The sequence below is a fragment of the Pinus tabuliformis genome, chromosome 7 (assembly GCF_031772625.1).
Source record: "Pinus tabuliformis cultivar Carrire ecotype Pingquan chromosome 7, CPIR1, whole genome shotgun sequence".
Lineage (NCBI taxonomy): Eukaryota > Viridiplantae > Streptophyta > Pinopsida > Pinales > Pinaceae > Pinus > Pinus tabuliformis.
In genome coordinates, this window is record NC_142293.1 from 1,317,263,687 (window position 1) to 1,317,279,902 (window position 16,216).

General features: G+C 35.2%; 1 pseudogene; it reads right to left on the reverse strand.

Moving 5' to 3' along the window:
- Positions 1 to 2,665: 2,665 nt before the first annotated feature.
- The window catches only part of LOC149252408 (expansin-like B1), a 35,533-nt pseudogene continuing 21,982 nt past the window's right edge, over positions 2,666 to 16,216 (reverse strand).

A 16,216-nucleotide genomic window follows, 5' to 3' on the forward strand; every position in this document is an offset into this window, starting at 1 on the left:
TAATTAAATTTTATTATTTACATAATATTAAAATTTTAATTAATATAATAATCTAATCTATTCAAAACAACAGGTTATGGAACTAGCATTAAAATTTAAATTAGGTTTAATGTGTATATTGTTACAATATTGAGTTTATAGTAAAGTTTAAGTTAGATTTAAAAATAATAATAATAACAACAACAGAAACTAAGGAAGAGGCAAAGAAAGAATCCCACAAAAAGAAAATAGAGACAAAGAAAGAAGAAGAGCTGGAAGTGCAACAAAAGGAAGCTCTCATTACAGAGAAGAAGGAACAAAACCAATGTGGTTCTACAAATATTTTTAATTCCAATGTTGATTTTCAGTGTGCAGGTAAACAAAATGATTATGAAGAAGAATGAAATTTCCTTGAAGCATGGCTTGCAACACCATGCCTTGAGAAACTCTGCAGAGCAGTTGCAGAAATGAACCTTCAAGACAACATTAATGATGAACAAATTAATGAAATTTTAAGGTATTGGAATTTTGAAGAGATGAAGTTATATTATGGTCTGATGTTGCAGCAGATTGATGATGAAAAATGCACTACAAAAGATAATATGTGGCAGCAACCCACATACAACTCATTTTTTGAAGAAGTCCGAGATATTTTCTGACACCTTGGAAAAATGGAAGACTTGCACTCGCAAATGAAGAAACTGAGGTTTGAAGGATACAACAAAGAGAAAAAGTTGAAACAATTAAGAGGCTATAGGATCTGGAAAAGGAGAAGAAGAAAATTTGAAATCAATTTTTAAATTGTAAACCTAGCTAAGACACAGACCAACAGGTATCTTAATTGAATTTTTTATGTGGTTGTAATTAAGGGGGAGTGTTGGAGAATCTAATCCCAACCACCTGCTAGGTGTCAAAACCATCCCTCCAAGTGTCCTAGTTCAATTTCACTTAGTCCAGTTTAAGTCGAGTTTAACTCTAGTAACTTATTACTGATGTTTCCAATATATTCTTATTTACATTATTTGTAATACTAAGAAGAGCAAGTCTTCTGCTCCATAGTTTTGTTCCCTTCAATTTTTGTCATTGAAGTCAACTAGGGGTACTTTAACAATATTTTTTATTAATGTAGATCCACATACACAATAATAAAATATATAGGTGTTGGACACTACATATAATTATAAACACTAAATTTCGGTATGTATGTGACACTAAGAGGCTCAACAACATTAGTGAACTCCCCAAGCTTGACTGTCTACAAGTTAGGTTTCCATATAAAAAAAGGCTGCGGATTTATGGAACAATCATGTCATTCCGGATTTCCACACTTGGAATGTGGAAACAAATGTGTTGAGCCACTGAGTTGCGTGGGAGGCGGTAACACCTTCAGTGGACACGATCAGAACCATGAGGAGTGGATGATGGCCACCAATGTAATAGCAGCCAATGAGAGGCTAATTTCAATTTACAACTCCCACAATGTTCTCGTTTATGATATAATGACCACTGAATATTTGCTCAACAACTAACCACACCACTTGCGTTATTGGTTGCTAGTTAGTGAAATCATCGCATGTACAATTTGCTAAGTAATGACATTGTTTAATCATCAAAGGTTTTGGAGTTTTTGGTTCGAATTTGTAATTGTTTTTGTCAAATCTTTATTTTTGTTATTTAAATTAGGTTTTAACTATATATATTTTTTTCCAGATAAGAAAAAATGTTGATTTTATTATATAGACAGTAAAATCAGTACATTGAGTTCCATGTGGATGCATCATATGAAGTGTATATTGTTTCCCAATATATTAGTAGCCCAAGGGAAATGTCAAAATAGTTGTTGTCTAGAGAGAGTACATACCATGTCTCCATAATAAAGGCCATAGCCAAAACAAAAAAGAAGGGAGTACATATATCATAATCTTCCAAGATATAGTCCAAATGTATGATAAAAACATGTGCCCATTGTGCAGCATGTGGTGGACACAACACAAGAAACAAAATAAGTGGAGGAAACAGTGGAGACAAAGGTCAAGGAAATGGTGTAAAACCTGCATCTATCTAGCATCCATCCACCTCCAGAGTGATATGAAACCCCTCTAGTGATTCAAGGAGAACTTGCTTAGGTAAAGAATCTGCAACAGTGTTGTGTTCTCTATGTGAGTGTTGAATAGAAACGCCCAATAGTGTGTTCTACAGGTTCTTGATGTGCATCAGCCAGCCCTAAAAATGTGGATGTGAAATGTGTGAGGATCCCAAGATATGATTGATGATGGCTTGGGAGTCTCTGTATATGTTGATGTTGTGGATGTCTAGAAACTCTGCGAATAAAATTATACATATAATAAATAACATTAATTTTTTTTAACACGAGACAAATGATTGTCCGCCTCTTTTATTTTTTATTTTTCCTGATTTTAGAAAGTACAATGTATTAACCTTATACAACTAAGAAGCAACTCTGATTCTTAGAATCAAGAAGCAACTTCGAATCTAGAACACTCGAACTCCAAAATTCCTTTACACATTCCATATACAAATATAGAAATGAAACCTATTAATAACAGATCGTGCAGTCGGTAATATCTTAACATCAAAAACTAAATTATCAAACATCCTAACTTCACACTTTCTTTCTTACCAGACTACAATTTATGAGGATAGCAAGCCAAATCTACACCATGAGTTAACTGAGCTGAATGCCGGAGTCGTATATGGCCCCTGCCTTCCAGTTAGCCGGTATTACATGGGTGCTCGACACCCATTGCTCTCTCTTCCCATCACTAACCAGAAAACGAAGAGAAAGAGCGCCCCTCGGAGGTGTTACTACGTCCCACACGGCCCCGTGGCTTCGGTACATAGCTTTCCAGTCGTACGATTCCTCCTGCGTTGCATTACATTACATTATATTACATCATTACATTTGCAACGGGGCTCGGTAATTGTCAATGAACTTTTCTTTTAATTAGGAAGACTAATTTAGTTAGCATAGATAACTAGGAATGCAAAGAGAAATAAGTTTATAATTATGGAAATAACTACCTATCTGACTTGAATAGCCAGAACGTCTTTTTGGCCTGCCTGATACCAAAATATCAATGCCAAGTACTCTGGAAAGTTGCTACTTCTATCGATCTTAAACATGAGATTGTAGCCCTCATATTGGCAAGGTATCCTGAAATCAAGTCATCAAATTGGTTGAAATATTCAACTGTGTGTCTGTGTGTGTTTATATACGTTATTAATCTACTAATTCCAATTCTATGTACCGTTTATACTCGATGTCCACCACACCCAACGATATGAGTTGGCTAACTTTGTCTGGACGGCCAAGCTTCGAATACCCATGAAGGCTCATGATGAAATCAGTTCGGTCGCCTTGCCGATAATCTGTCACAACAATTTTCACTCCTTCGCTTCTGCAGAGATCTTTATTGGTACATCTTACCTATAATTTTCATCGAGATGAATTTGTCACACTAAAATTGAAATTCGTCCATAAACTTAAGATTGAAAAATCAGGTGACGAAGGTGGATAATTATAGTAGAATTTGTAGTAGCCAGTTATGAAATAGTTTTGATGATGATGGTTACCTTGTAGCGGGCACCGCATCCAGTTCCATTTATGTATAACTGAGAGACAGCAGCTACATCACCTCCATTCAGACTTCTGCCAAAGAACCCATATCCACACGCTCCACCTGCAGTCACATTCGTAGATACATATATCATCCCTCGTACACAAAATGATAGGATAATAGTAATAATATAGATTTGTGTGCATTGATGCATGCATTTACCTTCGGTTTCCAGGCCATCTGCACTGCTATAGTATGCGGCTCTTGATGTTATATGTACGGTTCTGCTCTTGAGCCGAGATACATAAGGTTCTGCAATAACAGAATGTAAAGCAGGAGGCTGTAAGAGCATCCGACAGCCATTGGGGAAGCCATTGAGGTAAATACAAGACGAGGGACAAATTTTGGAAATGCTTAGAGAGAGAATACTCCGATTGAGGAAGAAAGCTGTGATGGTTGACAATTAAATGTAGGAGAGTATTTATAGGTAGCAAACCCTTGGCTGAAGAGAAAGTCAAATTGTAAGGATAAACTGCGACGACATGGAATTCTACTAACACTCGTTTACCTTCCGGACATGGTAATCTGCGGGCATTTTTATATTGAAAGCCGTCAAATTGTTATATAAAACCGCAGGTGTTTTTATAATTCTCAGGGTAATCCCCTAGGGCTTTTATAGTTTTTATATGGAGATCGTTGAACTCTAGAAGTCAACTTCGGGTACCTTAACAAGATTTTCGATTAATCCAGATCCACATACATAATAAAATAATATATAGGTGCTAGACACTAAATTACCACTAAATGTAGCCACTAAATTCTCGTACGTAGGTGGCACCAAGAGACTCGACAACATCAGTAAACTCGCCCAGCGTGGCTTTTGCAAAGTTAGGTTTCCATATAAAAAGTTTTGGAGCCCTCTTCTTTTCATAAAAATCACAATTTTTCTATAGCTTGTTTGGAAAAATAAAAATGTGACCGGGGAAAACCTCCAAGTGAGGCACTGGTCTGGCCCAGGTTACTGTGTACTATGTGGAAATGCTATGGAAGATAATATTCATCTCTTTAGAATTTGTATGAGGTCTCCATTCTATGGAATCATTTGGAGCACAAAATTGGCCACCTGGAATCGTACATTTGCGATATAGAACTTTGGTTGACATCCCTGCGATTTTCATTTGGGAAATATGGAAATGGTGCAACATCATATTCAACAATCATAGGGACCTTGAGTCAATTGTGCTGACGAGAATTATTCAAAAGTCAAAGTCGCTTTTACAATCCACCCCAAAAGAACAACCCACTCACCAATTGGAAATTCTGGAGATGGTATATCCGATTGTTTGACATCCCTGCCATTTTCATTTGGGAAATATGGAATGGCCCAACAACATCATATTCAACAATCATAGGGACCTGGAGTCGATTGTGCTGACGAGAATTATTCAAAGGTCAAAGTCTCTTTTACAATCCACCCAAAACAACAACCCACTCGCCCATTGGAAATTCTCGAGACCCCAAAACAACAACCCACTCGCCCATTGGAAATTTTGGAGATGGTATATCCGACCGGTTACTTTGATTGGGCTTCACAAGATCACAAATGTGGATCGGATTCATCATCCATATACATTTTGAGTTATCATACCATGTTCACTGGGGCGCTGGCACTGGAACCAACACAAAGGCGGAAGTGATGGCTCTGTGGGGACTGTTATGATTCACTAAATTTGTAGACATTCAAAACTTACATGTTTTGGGTGACTCCAAGATTGTCATTGACTGCGTTGGTTCACATGCTAATATCCATAAATCCTCTCTACAACGTTGGCTAAAGCAAATCAAAGAAATTTGGAGTTCCCTCAATAATCTCTCAATACAACACATTAGCAGAAATTAAATTCTGAGGCAGATAGTATCAAAACTTGGTTTGAATACTGAACTTGATGGTTTTCATGTGATCATTAAAATGCAGGAGACATGGCACGAAGCTGGGATTTTCCCAATTCCTGGATAATACTTGGATAACCCTATGCTACTCCTAAAATTTTCCTTTTTTTGAAGATAGGAAGATGAACAGTTTACATAATATTTCCTTTTTTTGAAGATAGGGAGATGAACAGTTTACATAATATATCTTTTTTTTTTGTGAATTCCATGGGAACACCTGAACAGCGCAGATGGTTGTTTCAGCAATATTTTTGTAAGACGATAGAAAACTCTATTTCGTATGATGTCTAAAAAATCTATTTGTAGACTCGGAATCTAAAGACTTGTAAGTAAAAAAAAGAAAGACTCTGAGAAATGTAGAGATTTCATCGGACTTTTAATTTCATGAAAATAGAATATTCAACTTAACAAAAAACAAGGACACGATAGATAACCACAGGAAGTCTAAGCCTCAAAGAGAGTTTGGAATGATATATTTTGATTTACTTTTGAAAAGTATAAATATTTCATCGTATTTTTAGTTTCACGTGTTGAAATTGTAATTTCAACTACGAGACAGTTGAACCGCGCAGCATTTAATTCACCAAAACAGCTCAGGAAAACCAGCTACCTTATCGGACCGCTTTTGGTCAGCAAGTGGTTTCCGTACAAACTCATCCGATGCAATCAATTTTGGACGTGTGTCAACTGTACGTTTTCAAAACCACCCTTCCATCGGGACATAACGTTCAACAAGTAAGGGGCATCCGATATTGTTCCGAACCGTTTGATTTGAAGGAAAATTGTCCACCGTCCGATTAATCCAAAGCTGCATTCAGGCCTGGAGGGAATGACATTGCGTAAATTTTTGGGTTGACCGCCATTTATTTCAGTCAAGTAATTAAAGTTATTTACTCCGGTTCGTAGGATATTGGTAAAACTTTTAATTTTAATGTTTTTTTATTCCTTCGGAGGTATGGGCATAGTAAAACATATTTACGTGTGGTGTTTTTCAATGTATTTGCATATGCATCGTATGATATTTTTTTTGTTCAGTTGACTTTTGTGAAAAAGGTGGAAACGCACACCGAGTCTATTGTTGTTGGAATGCACTGCAGTGCATAAGAAACATATATTTTTTGAGTGGGGTGACCAGTATGTGATTGAAGCAGTATACGCACAGCAGTGCGAAACCAGAGCATATCGCATATAGTATGAAATGAAGCTGTAGAACGCACAGTAGTGCGCAGGTGTAATGTATTAAGTGCTGAAAGTTTTTTGTAATATGCAAAGTGCATAATGTGATTTTTATTTTTACAAGCAGTATATGTAAAAGGTCTTTACAGCAGTAAATGTAAACAAAATTTACACACAGTTGTGTAATTTTTTTTTTAAGGAGACAGAGTGATTTTGTTGAAATGTTTTTTTTGGTGAATCCCTCTGAGAGAAAGAGGATGAATTTTGTATCAGGCATTTTATTTTAATGAATACAAAGCTTTTGTGGGTGTATGTAATACTCTGTTCTCAGAAATCAGTTATAGCTTCCATGTGTTAAGATCCTGGAGAGAAACAGAGCTTTGTCTCTGTGTTCAATTTGTTTGTTTTTAGGATTTTACCAGATAAATCCCCAACAGTGGTATCGGAGCAGATCCAGGCTCTTTAAAGGTGTTAAAGAAGCTAAAGGAAGGAGTTTTTTTTTTCTGCAACAACTTCTCCAGCAAAGTGAAGTCTCAGGCAAAAGTATCCAGGTATTCCTCAAAGTTTTCTTTGTGTTACTGCTGAAGAAACAATCAGTGTTTTAAATACACATTCAAGGATTTAGAAGCATAGCTTAGAATGCAAGGAATGGCCAGCACAAGCACTAGTATGGGTATGTTTAATACCCAGCTCCCACAGTTTAATGGGAAAAACTATGACTATTGGGCAATAACCATGAGAGCCCTGTTTGCCTCACAAGATTTATGGGAACTTGTTGAAGATGGATTTGAAGAACCAACAGATGAAAATGAATTTAATAGATTAACTCAGGCAGAGAAAGACCTATTGAAGAGCAATAGGAAGAAGGATTCAAAAGCCCTTGTATTTTTGTATCAAGCAGTGGACCAGAGTGTGTTTCCAAGGATAGCAGCAGCTAAGACATCCAAAGAAGCATGGCAAACTCTCAAGACAGCCTATCATGGCATGGAGAAAGTGAAGACAGCAAAACTACAATTGCTGAGGAGAGATTTTGAGAATCTGAGCATGAAGGAGTCAGACAATATTGACTCATTCTTCACACATGTAATTGGTCTGGTCACATAGATAAGGACTCATGGAGAGACTCTTGAAGAAAGGAGGATTGTGGAGAAAATATTGAGAGTCCTACCCTCAAGGTTCCATGTGATTGTCACCACCATAGAAGAGACAAAGGATCTCTCAAACTTTTAAGTTGATGAACTACATGCATCACTGATAACACATGAACAGAGGTTGAGTAGAAATGAAAACTCATCTCTAGAGCAAACCTTCAAGACCCAGATGTCCTTTGGAAGAGGAAGAGGTCAAGGCAGAGGAAACAAGAGAGGAAGAGGCAGAAGCCAAAATAGAGGTGGAAGGAATAGTCCAGAAAATGCTCAAGGAAGAGGCAGCAATCCAAATAAGAACCAAGGCCAAGGCAGCAGCCAACAAAGAGGACAATATCATGCTCAAGGACAAAGGTATGAAAAATCCAATGTCCAATGTTATTATTGTAAAAAATATGGGCATTATGCCAATGAATGTAGGAAGAAGCAGCATGATATGAATAATAGATCAAATGCACATATCGCTAGAGAAAATATCAGCCAAGATAATGTGCTTTTAGCTTGTAACATGGCTGAAACAAACAGTGATGATATATGGTTTCTAGATTTCGGTTGTAGCAACCATATGACAGGAAACCTAGCCTTGTTTTCCAATTTAGATCAGAGTGTGAAGTCACAAGTCACACTTGGGACTGATAGTAAAATTTCTGTTATGGGAAAAGGAGAAGTTAAAATATTTACAAAGAAAGGTGACAAGAAAACCATAGCAGAAGTCTATTATGTTCCTGGAATGAGATGTAACCTCTTGAGTATTGGACAACTTGTTCAAAAGGGGTACAATGTTTTCTTTGAGAATGATGTATGCACCATCATGGATAGAGCACCCAGCAAACGATGTATTGCTGAAGTGAAGATGATGAGGAACATGATGTTCCCTCTAAGAATAAGGGCAGATTTGAGAAACAAAGAAGTAATTGCAGCAGTTACCCAAGAGGCTTTCCAAAGCGTACCAAAGGATGAAAATTGGTTGTGGCATTTGAGATTTGGACATCTCAACTTTGGAGGTCTTAATTTGTTGAGCAGAAAAGGAATGGTAAGAGGATTACCATTGATAGAGAAACCGGACAACCTTTGTGAAGGTTGTATCTTGGGGAAACAACATAGAGAAAGTTTTCCATCAGGTAAAAGCACCCTTAGAAATTATCCACTCAGATTTATGTGGACCAATGCAAACCCCATCATTAGCAGGCAGCCAATATTTTCTAACATTCATTAATGATTTCACAAGAAAAACTTGGGCTTATTTCTTAAAGAATAAAAGTGAAGTGTTTGAAAAATTTCGGAATTTCAAAGCACTTGTGGAAAATAAAAGTGGGCTGCGCGTCAAAGTTTTGAGAACTGATAGAGGAGGTGAGTATATCTCTAAGGAATTCCTACGGTTTTGTAGAGAAAATGGAATTCATAAGCAGTTTACAGCTAGGTACACCCTGCAACAAAATGGAGTTGCTGAAAGGAAGAACAAGACAATCATGGATATGGCGAGGAGTATGCTAAAGGCAAAGCATTTGCCAAATGATTATTGGGTTGAAGCTGTACATTGTGCAATATATATTTTGAATAGATGTCCTACAAAAGCAGTGATGAACAAAGTGCCGGAAGAAGCATGGAGTGGGAGAAAGCAAGGAATCACCCACATGAAAGTTTTTGGATGTGTGGCCTATGCACACATTCCAGATCAGCTAAAGAATAGTTGGACAGCAAAGGGGAGAAATGTATTTTCAGTGGATACAGTGAGGAATCCAAGGCTTACAGGTTGTATATCCCATCTACCAAGAAGTTTTTTGTGAGCAGAGATGTTCAGTTCATTGAGGAGGAAGCTTGGGATGGAAGCATAGAGAAAACAGTGAATGTTAAAAACTGTTTGTCTCATGATGAAGATGATGAGGAGATGGCTGAAATACATCCCCAAACAGCAGCGCCAACACAAGGACAGCAAGGAACACCCTTGAGGAGAAATGAAAGTGCTTCTCCAAGCACACCACAAGGAGGAAATTCAAGTGCATCTTCAAGCACTTGCACACCAAATGAAAGAGGTAAGAAATTCAGAAATTTAAGTGATATTTATGATGAAGGAATGAATTCCTTGTTTGCTTTGTATTGTCATGTTGATGATCCTATTCATTTCGAAGATGCAATTAAAGATAGGAAATGGATAGAAGCTATGGATGAGGAGATGAATGCCATAGAAAGAAACAAGACATGGGATTTGGTTGAGCTACCAAAAGGTAAAGAAGTCATTGGAGTTAAATGGGTTTACAAGACCAAAAGTAATGCTGAAGGCAAGATAGAAAGGCACAAGGCAAGACTGGTTGTCAAGGGATACAAGCAGCAGTATGGGAGAGATTATGAGGAGACTTTCGCACCAGTTGCAAGAATGGAAACCGTGAGAGCAGTGTTGTCCATAGAAGCTCAAAACAAGTGGAAAGTTTACCAAATGGACGTGAAGTCAGCATTCCTAAATGGAGTGTTAATGGAAGAGGTTTACATTGAACAACCTCTAGGCTATGAGAAGAAAGGCCAAGAGCACAAAGTGTGCAAATTGAAGAAAGCTCTTTATGGGCTGAAGCAAGTGCCAAGAGCATGGTACAGTAGGATAGATTCCTATCTACTGGAAAATGGATTTGAGAAGTGTGAGGGAGAACCCACCGTCTACATCAAAGAAAATGATGGTAAAATTTTAATTGTTGTGTTGTATGTTGATGATGTTATTTTTACAGGTAATGATGACTACCTCATTAAAAATTTCAAATCAGTCATGAAAGAAGAATTTGAGATGACTGACATGGGTTTGCTGAGATACTTCTTAGGAATAGAAGTAGATCAAAATGAAAATGGAATTTTTATCTCACAGGAAAAATATGTAAATGAAGTGTTGGACAGATTTAATATGCAAGAGTGCAAGGCAGCAATCACTCCCACAGTAATGGGATTAAAACTCAGCAAAGAGGACAGCAACAAGGATTTTGATCCTAGCTTGTACAAGAGCATAGTTGGCAGCCTCATGTATTTAACTGCAACTAGGCCAGACATAATGTTTGCTGTTAGTTTAATTTCCATATTCATGGAGAGGCCAAAGGAAGCACATTGGCAGGCAACAAAAAGAATTATGAGGTATGTTAAAGGTACTAAAAGGTTTGGCATTTTATACACTGTCTCAGAATGTCCAGATTTAGTTGGATACATTGATAGTGATTGGGTTGGAAGTGTAGATGATCGGAAAAGCACATCCGGTTATGTTTTTCACATGGGTTCAGGAGCCATTTCATGGGCTTCTAAGAAACAACCTATTGTGGCATTGTCTACAGCAGAGGCTGAATATGTGGCAGCTACAGCAGCAGCATGTCAAGCAGTTTGGATGAGAAGAATGTTAAGGAGCCTAGGCCAAGAGCAGGCAAAAGCAACGGTGATTTTCTGTGACAATAACTCAGCTATTTCATTATCAAAGAATTCAGTGTTTCATAAGAGAACGAAACAATTGACACAAGGTTTCATTACATAAGGGAATTGGTAAGCAATGGAGAAATTGTTTAGAACATTGCAGGACTCAGGAACAGGTAGCAGACATCTTGACAAAGCCATTGGACCAGAAAAGATTTGAATTTTTGAGGAAGTGTTAGGGTATGACTGATAACCCAACAGTTGAAATTAAATGGGAGTGTTGAAATTGTAATTTCAACTGCGCGACAGTTGAACTGCGCAGCATTTAATTCACCAAAACAGCTCAGGAAAACCAGCTACCTTATCGGACCGCTTTTGGTCAGCAAGTGGTTTCCGTACAAACTCATCCGATGCAATCAATTTTGGACGCGTGTCAACTGTACGTTTTCAAAACCACCCTTCCGTCGGGACATAACGTTCAACAAGTAAGGGGCATCCGATATTGTTCCGAACCGTTTGATTTGAAGGAAAATTGTCCACCGTCCGATTAATCCAAAGCTGCATTCAGGCCTGGAGGGAATGACATTGCGTAAATTTTTGGGTTGACCGCCGTTTATTTCAGTAAAGTAATTAAAGTTATTTACTCTGGTTCGTAGGATATTGGTAAAAATTTTAATTTTAATGTTTTTTTATTCCTTCGGAGGTATGGGCATAGTAAAACATATTTATGTTTGGTGTTTTTCGATATATTTGCATATGCATTGTATGATATTTTTTTGTTCAGTTGACTTTTATGAAAAAAGGTGGAAAACACACACCGAGTCTATTGTTGTTGGAATGCACTACAGTGCATAAGAAACATATATTTTTTGAGTGGGGTGACCAGTATGTGATTGAAGCAGTATACGCACAGCAGTGCGAAACCAGAGCATATTGCATATAGTATGAAATGAAGTTGTAGAACTCACAGCAGTGCGCGGGTGTAATGTATTAAGTGCTGAAAGTTTTTTGTAATATGCAAAGTGCATAATGTGATTTTTATTTTTACAAGCAGTATATGTAAAAGGTCTTTATAGCAGTAAATGTAAACAAAATTTACACACAGCTGTGTAAATTTTTTTTTAAGGAGACAGAGTGATTTTGTTGAAATGTTTTTTTTGGTGAATCCCTCTGAGAGAAAGAGGATGAATATCAGGCATTTTATTTTAATGAATACAAAGCTTTTGTGGGTGTATGTAATACTCTGTTCTCAGAAATCAGTTATAGCTTCCCTGTGTGAAGATCCTGGAGAGAAACAGAGCATTGTCTCTATGTTCAATTTGTTTGTTTTTGGGATTTTACCAGATAAATCCCCAACATCACGAGAGTCAAAATTTGAACGCATCAAATCCATCTCAAGTAAAATTTAAGATAATGTAATTTCTTAAAAGAGAGAAATATTATATAAATTTTAAACCAGTTTTATTTTATTAAAACTATATATTTTTTGGTTATAAATATAATATCATTTATTTAATAATAAAATTTGCCAAATTTAATAACATCATAAGCATATGATATTATAAGCATCATAATTATTAAAAGATTAAATTAGAAATTATAATAATAATAATAAACTATATTAAATAACAGTGATCTATTAAATTAGGGTATAAGATCTTCTTATTTTTGGGGTAAGTGATTTTTTTAGATTTATTGATTTCAATGTTAAATTTTAATTAATAAAGTGGTTTTATTCAAGTTTGAAACCCAATTTATTTGTCTAGCTAAGCTTGTGGCTAGTTATTGAGCGAGAGATGTTTATTCTACAATACAGGGTGAAAGTGATGTGTAAGTATGTTCCTCCATAAAAATAAAATTTTCTTTAAACTGTCCGTCCCCTTTAAAATAAAAATAAAATATTCTTTAAATTAAAAAAAGGTGGGCTATGCATATTTAATTATTTGTCCATATGAGGTAATATAATTTTGTGTAAAGTAATTAGAAGTTAAAAAATATATGTGAGTAAGATGTTTAAACCTTATATTTTTCAAAAATATTTTGAAAAGTGATATCAACTTCATATATATCTATATGTAGAAAAAAATAAATAAATTAATTAATTCAAAAAAAAAAATCAAAAAAAAATCTTAATATTGTAATATCCATTGTGGGTTATCAATAAGATAGAAAAATATATTAACCGAAAAAACTAGTTTAATTTGTGCTGATAAAATGGGTCAATGCACATGTTATATAATTTCTATAACATTCAAAAATACAATTTAAACAATTAAAAAATTACACATTCTTTTTTGCACTCTAAAATAGGTTTACACGTAAAGAAATTTGATCTCTCTCTGCTCATGTTAAATCTATAGTTAAGATGGATATATCGATATATGTTGGTTCTAGGCTCAAGAGTAGAGTGGTAGTCCCATTGATTCGATTCCAAGTCCAGGCAAGCCTAGGAGTTAACGTAACTAAAAGAAGTATATATATATATATATATATATATATATATATATATATATATTCATTCTACCCTTCTAGATTTGAAACTATAACCTCTTAGAATAATACATATTATTAACATTATAATAATAAATGTTAAGTATTGATATCAATAATACCTAATGAAATTTAAAAAAAAAATTGTTAAAAATTAATATGCTTGTTATCACATTTTTTTTTCAAGTTCAAATTTATTGTAAATATTGTGAAATCAATTAAGAAATAATCCCATTTATAAAAATGTATTTTATTTATAATAAAATGATAAGATAAAGTTATATATTTTATAAAGGGATCAATAATATTTGATAGTATGACATCTTTAAATAGAGCTTCAACAAAACAAGAAAATCCATAATCTCTATATATATTTGAGAGTTAGCTCAAACGGTAATCACAAATTCAAATCTTATCATGTTTCATGGGGTTACCACCAACTCTTATGGCCATGGATTAACATCATCTTATGCCTCAATATTTTGGGGGAAATGGAAGAATATTGTAATGATTGTCTTCATGTATGTGTACATTTATATATAGAGATATAGTAATGTATATTGACAAAAATGGTGATAATGAAGAAGTTAGGGCTTTTATAGAAGGAAAGAAATACACCACAATTCATTATGGAACATGGGCTCATGGAAGGTGAGAGAGAGAGCTAGGGAAGAGATAATTGATTGGATATTTCTCAAACCCAAAGCCAAAAATTTCTAAACTAGTGCAAGTATCATCTCATCACGATGTATAATAGCTAGATGTAAGGATCAAATCACTTCATTATAGAGGGGATAATTTACATTTGAGAATCAAGATGATAGGGAAGTTGATATGGAGTGGGGAATTATGGTGTTTTGAGCATTACATATTATTTATATAACATTGATACACCTTTTATGAGTTGATAGGGGAAATGAGGGACAAATTACTATCATTGGTTCAATTCATCTACAATTTTTAATCCAAAAATATTGAGTTTATTATGATATGCATTTGGATCCTTCTTAGGACTGGCCCCATAAAACCCTAGTTAGGAATTTAACCACTTGCATATTGATTGAAGTATTTATTTTTTTAAGATTAGACCATTTTTTTAAGTCTTTGTTTTTTAAGGAGGAGATCATTTTCAAGTGAGGGAACCATAATAGCATGAAATCATTGATTATAAATATTTTCTTTTAGTCGTACATTGTCATTCATAGGACCACCATTAATTGGACCATATTTAGAAGAGGTAGAACCACTATCAAGGCTTCAAGAGATATAAAATGGAAATTTTTCGTCAAAGAAGAGAGGATTGGTACTTGGGAGAAGTTAATAGTAGGGTAGAGAATTCATCCCTATCCATCATAGGGAAACCTGATACTTCGAAAGGAAACCTAATGGATGCTCCTCCATATTCTTAAAAGAAGGGTTCCACTCCCTGAATTTGTAACATAGTAGTTGTGTTTGTTTGATATTAAAGAATACCCCTAATTTCGTTAGAAATTAAACACCCCCCTACCCCCTACCCCCTACCCTCTCCCTGAAAGTACTTTTTCTACCACCAATTCCATTACATGTATAGAAGTTTAAAATCCCTTATTTTTAGTAATATCCTCTGTGTAATACCCCCAAACATTCACTTTATGACTTTTATATCTAATTATTGATTGGAAAAGATAAAAAGCTAATGATATGATAGGTTGGTCTAAATATTTATTTTAAAATGAAAGAAGAAACTATTTTGATGTGTTAACATTCTTGGAAATGTGCTAAAGCTTGTCATGTGAGATTTAACTTCTAACTCTCAAGAAAATAGTTTGAAATCAGTTATGCCTAGAAGGGGATAGAACCAAAAAGAAGAAAAATCCTCTTGCCATCATTCAAGGAGGAATTTGGCAGAGATAGACCACCAAATATTTTCATGACTAGAGATAGATGTCATGAGGTGAAATCTGTACAAGAGTACTGTGGGAGAGAAAGACAATTGCTTCTGAAAATAGAACCAATGGGAGAGAAACACAAGTTTTTACCTAGTAAATTTGTAGGACACTTCTAAAACGGTTCACGAGTTGAATTCTCGAAATAATTTTTCTGTTTTTTCCTTGCAGAGAGGAGTTGAGCTTGGGGGGAAACAACTGTAGAAGCTAGTTCATGGTTGTGAGGAACATGGAAGCCTTTTGCACATTTCTAGCGATCCATAGATAAGTAAATGATTGTTGTAATTTTATGATGTTTGGTTAATGTTTGGAAAAGAAAAGATTATATAAATAAGTTAAAGTATAGATGTTGAGCTAGTTCTGTAATAAATAGTTCATAGTGATTATATATTTGTGGCATGTCAAAGTATATATATATATATATATCTTATGCTGATATATGTTTTTATTTTTCCTTTTTCCTCTAACCTATGGCAGACAATGAGGATGGTTAAAGGTCAAGGTAGGTTTCATATTGTGGAAGAAGTTAATAAGTGGTTAAAATAAGAGTTACCCTGTCTTTCTCTATTAAGAATTGAAAATACTAATCAGATGC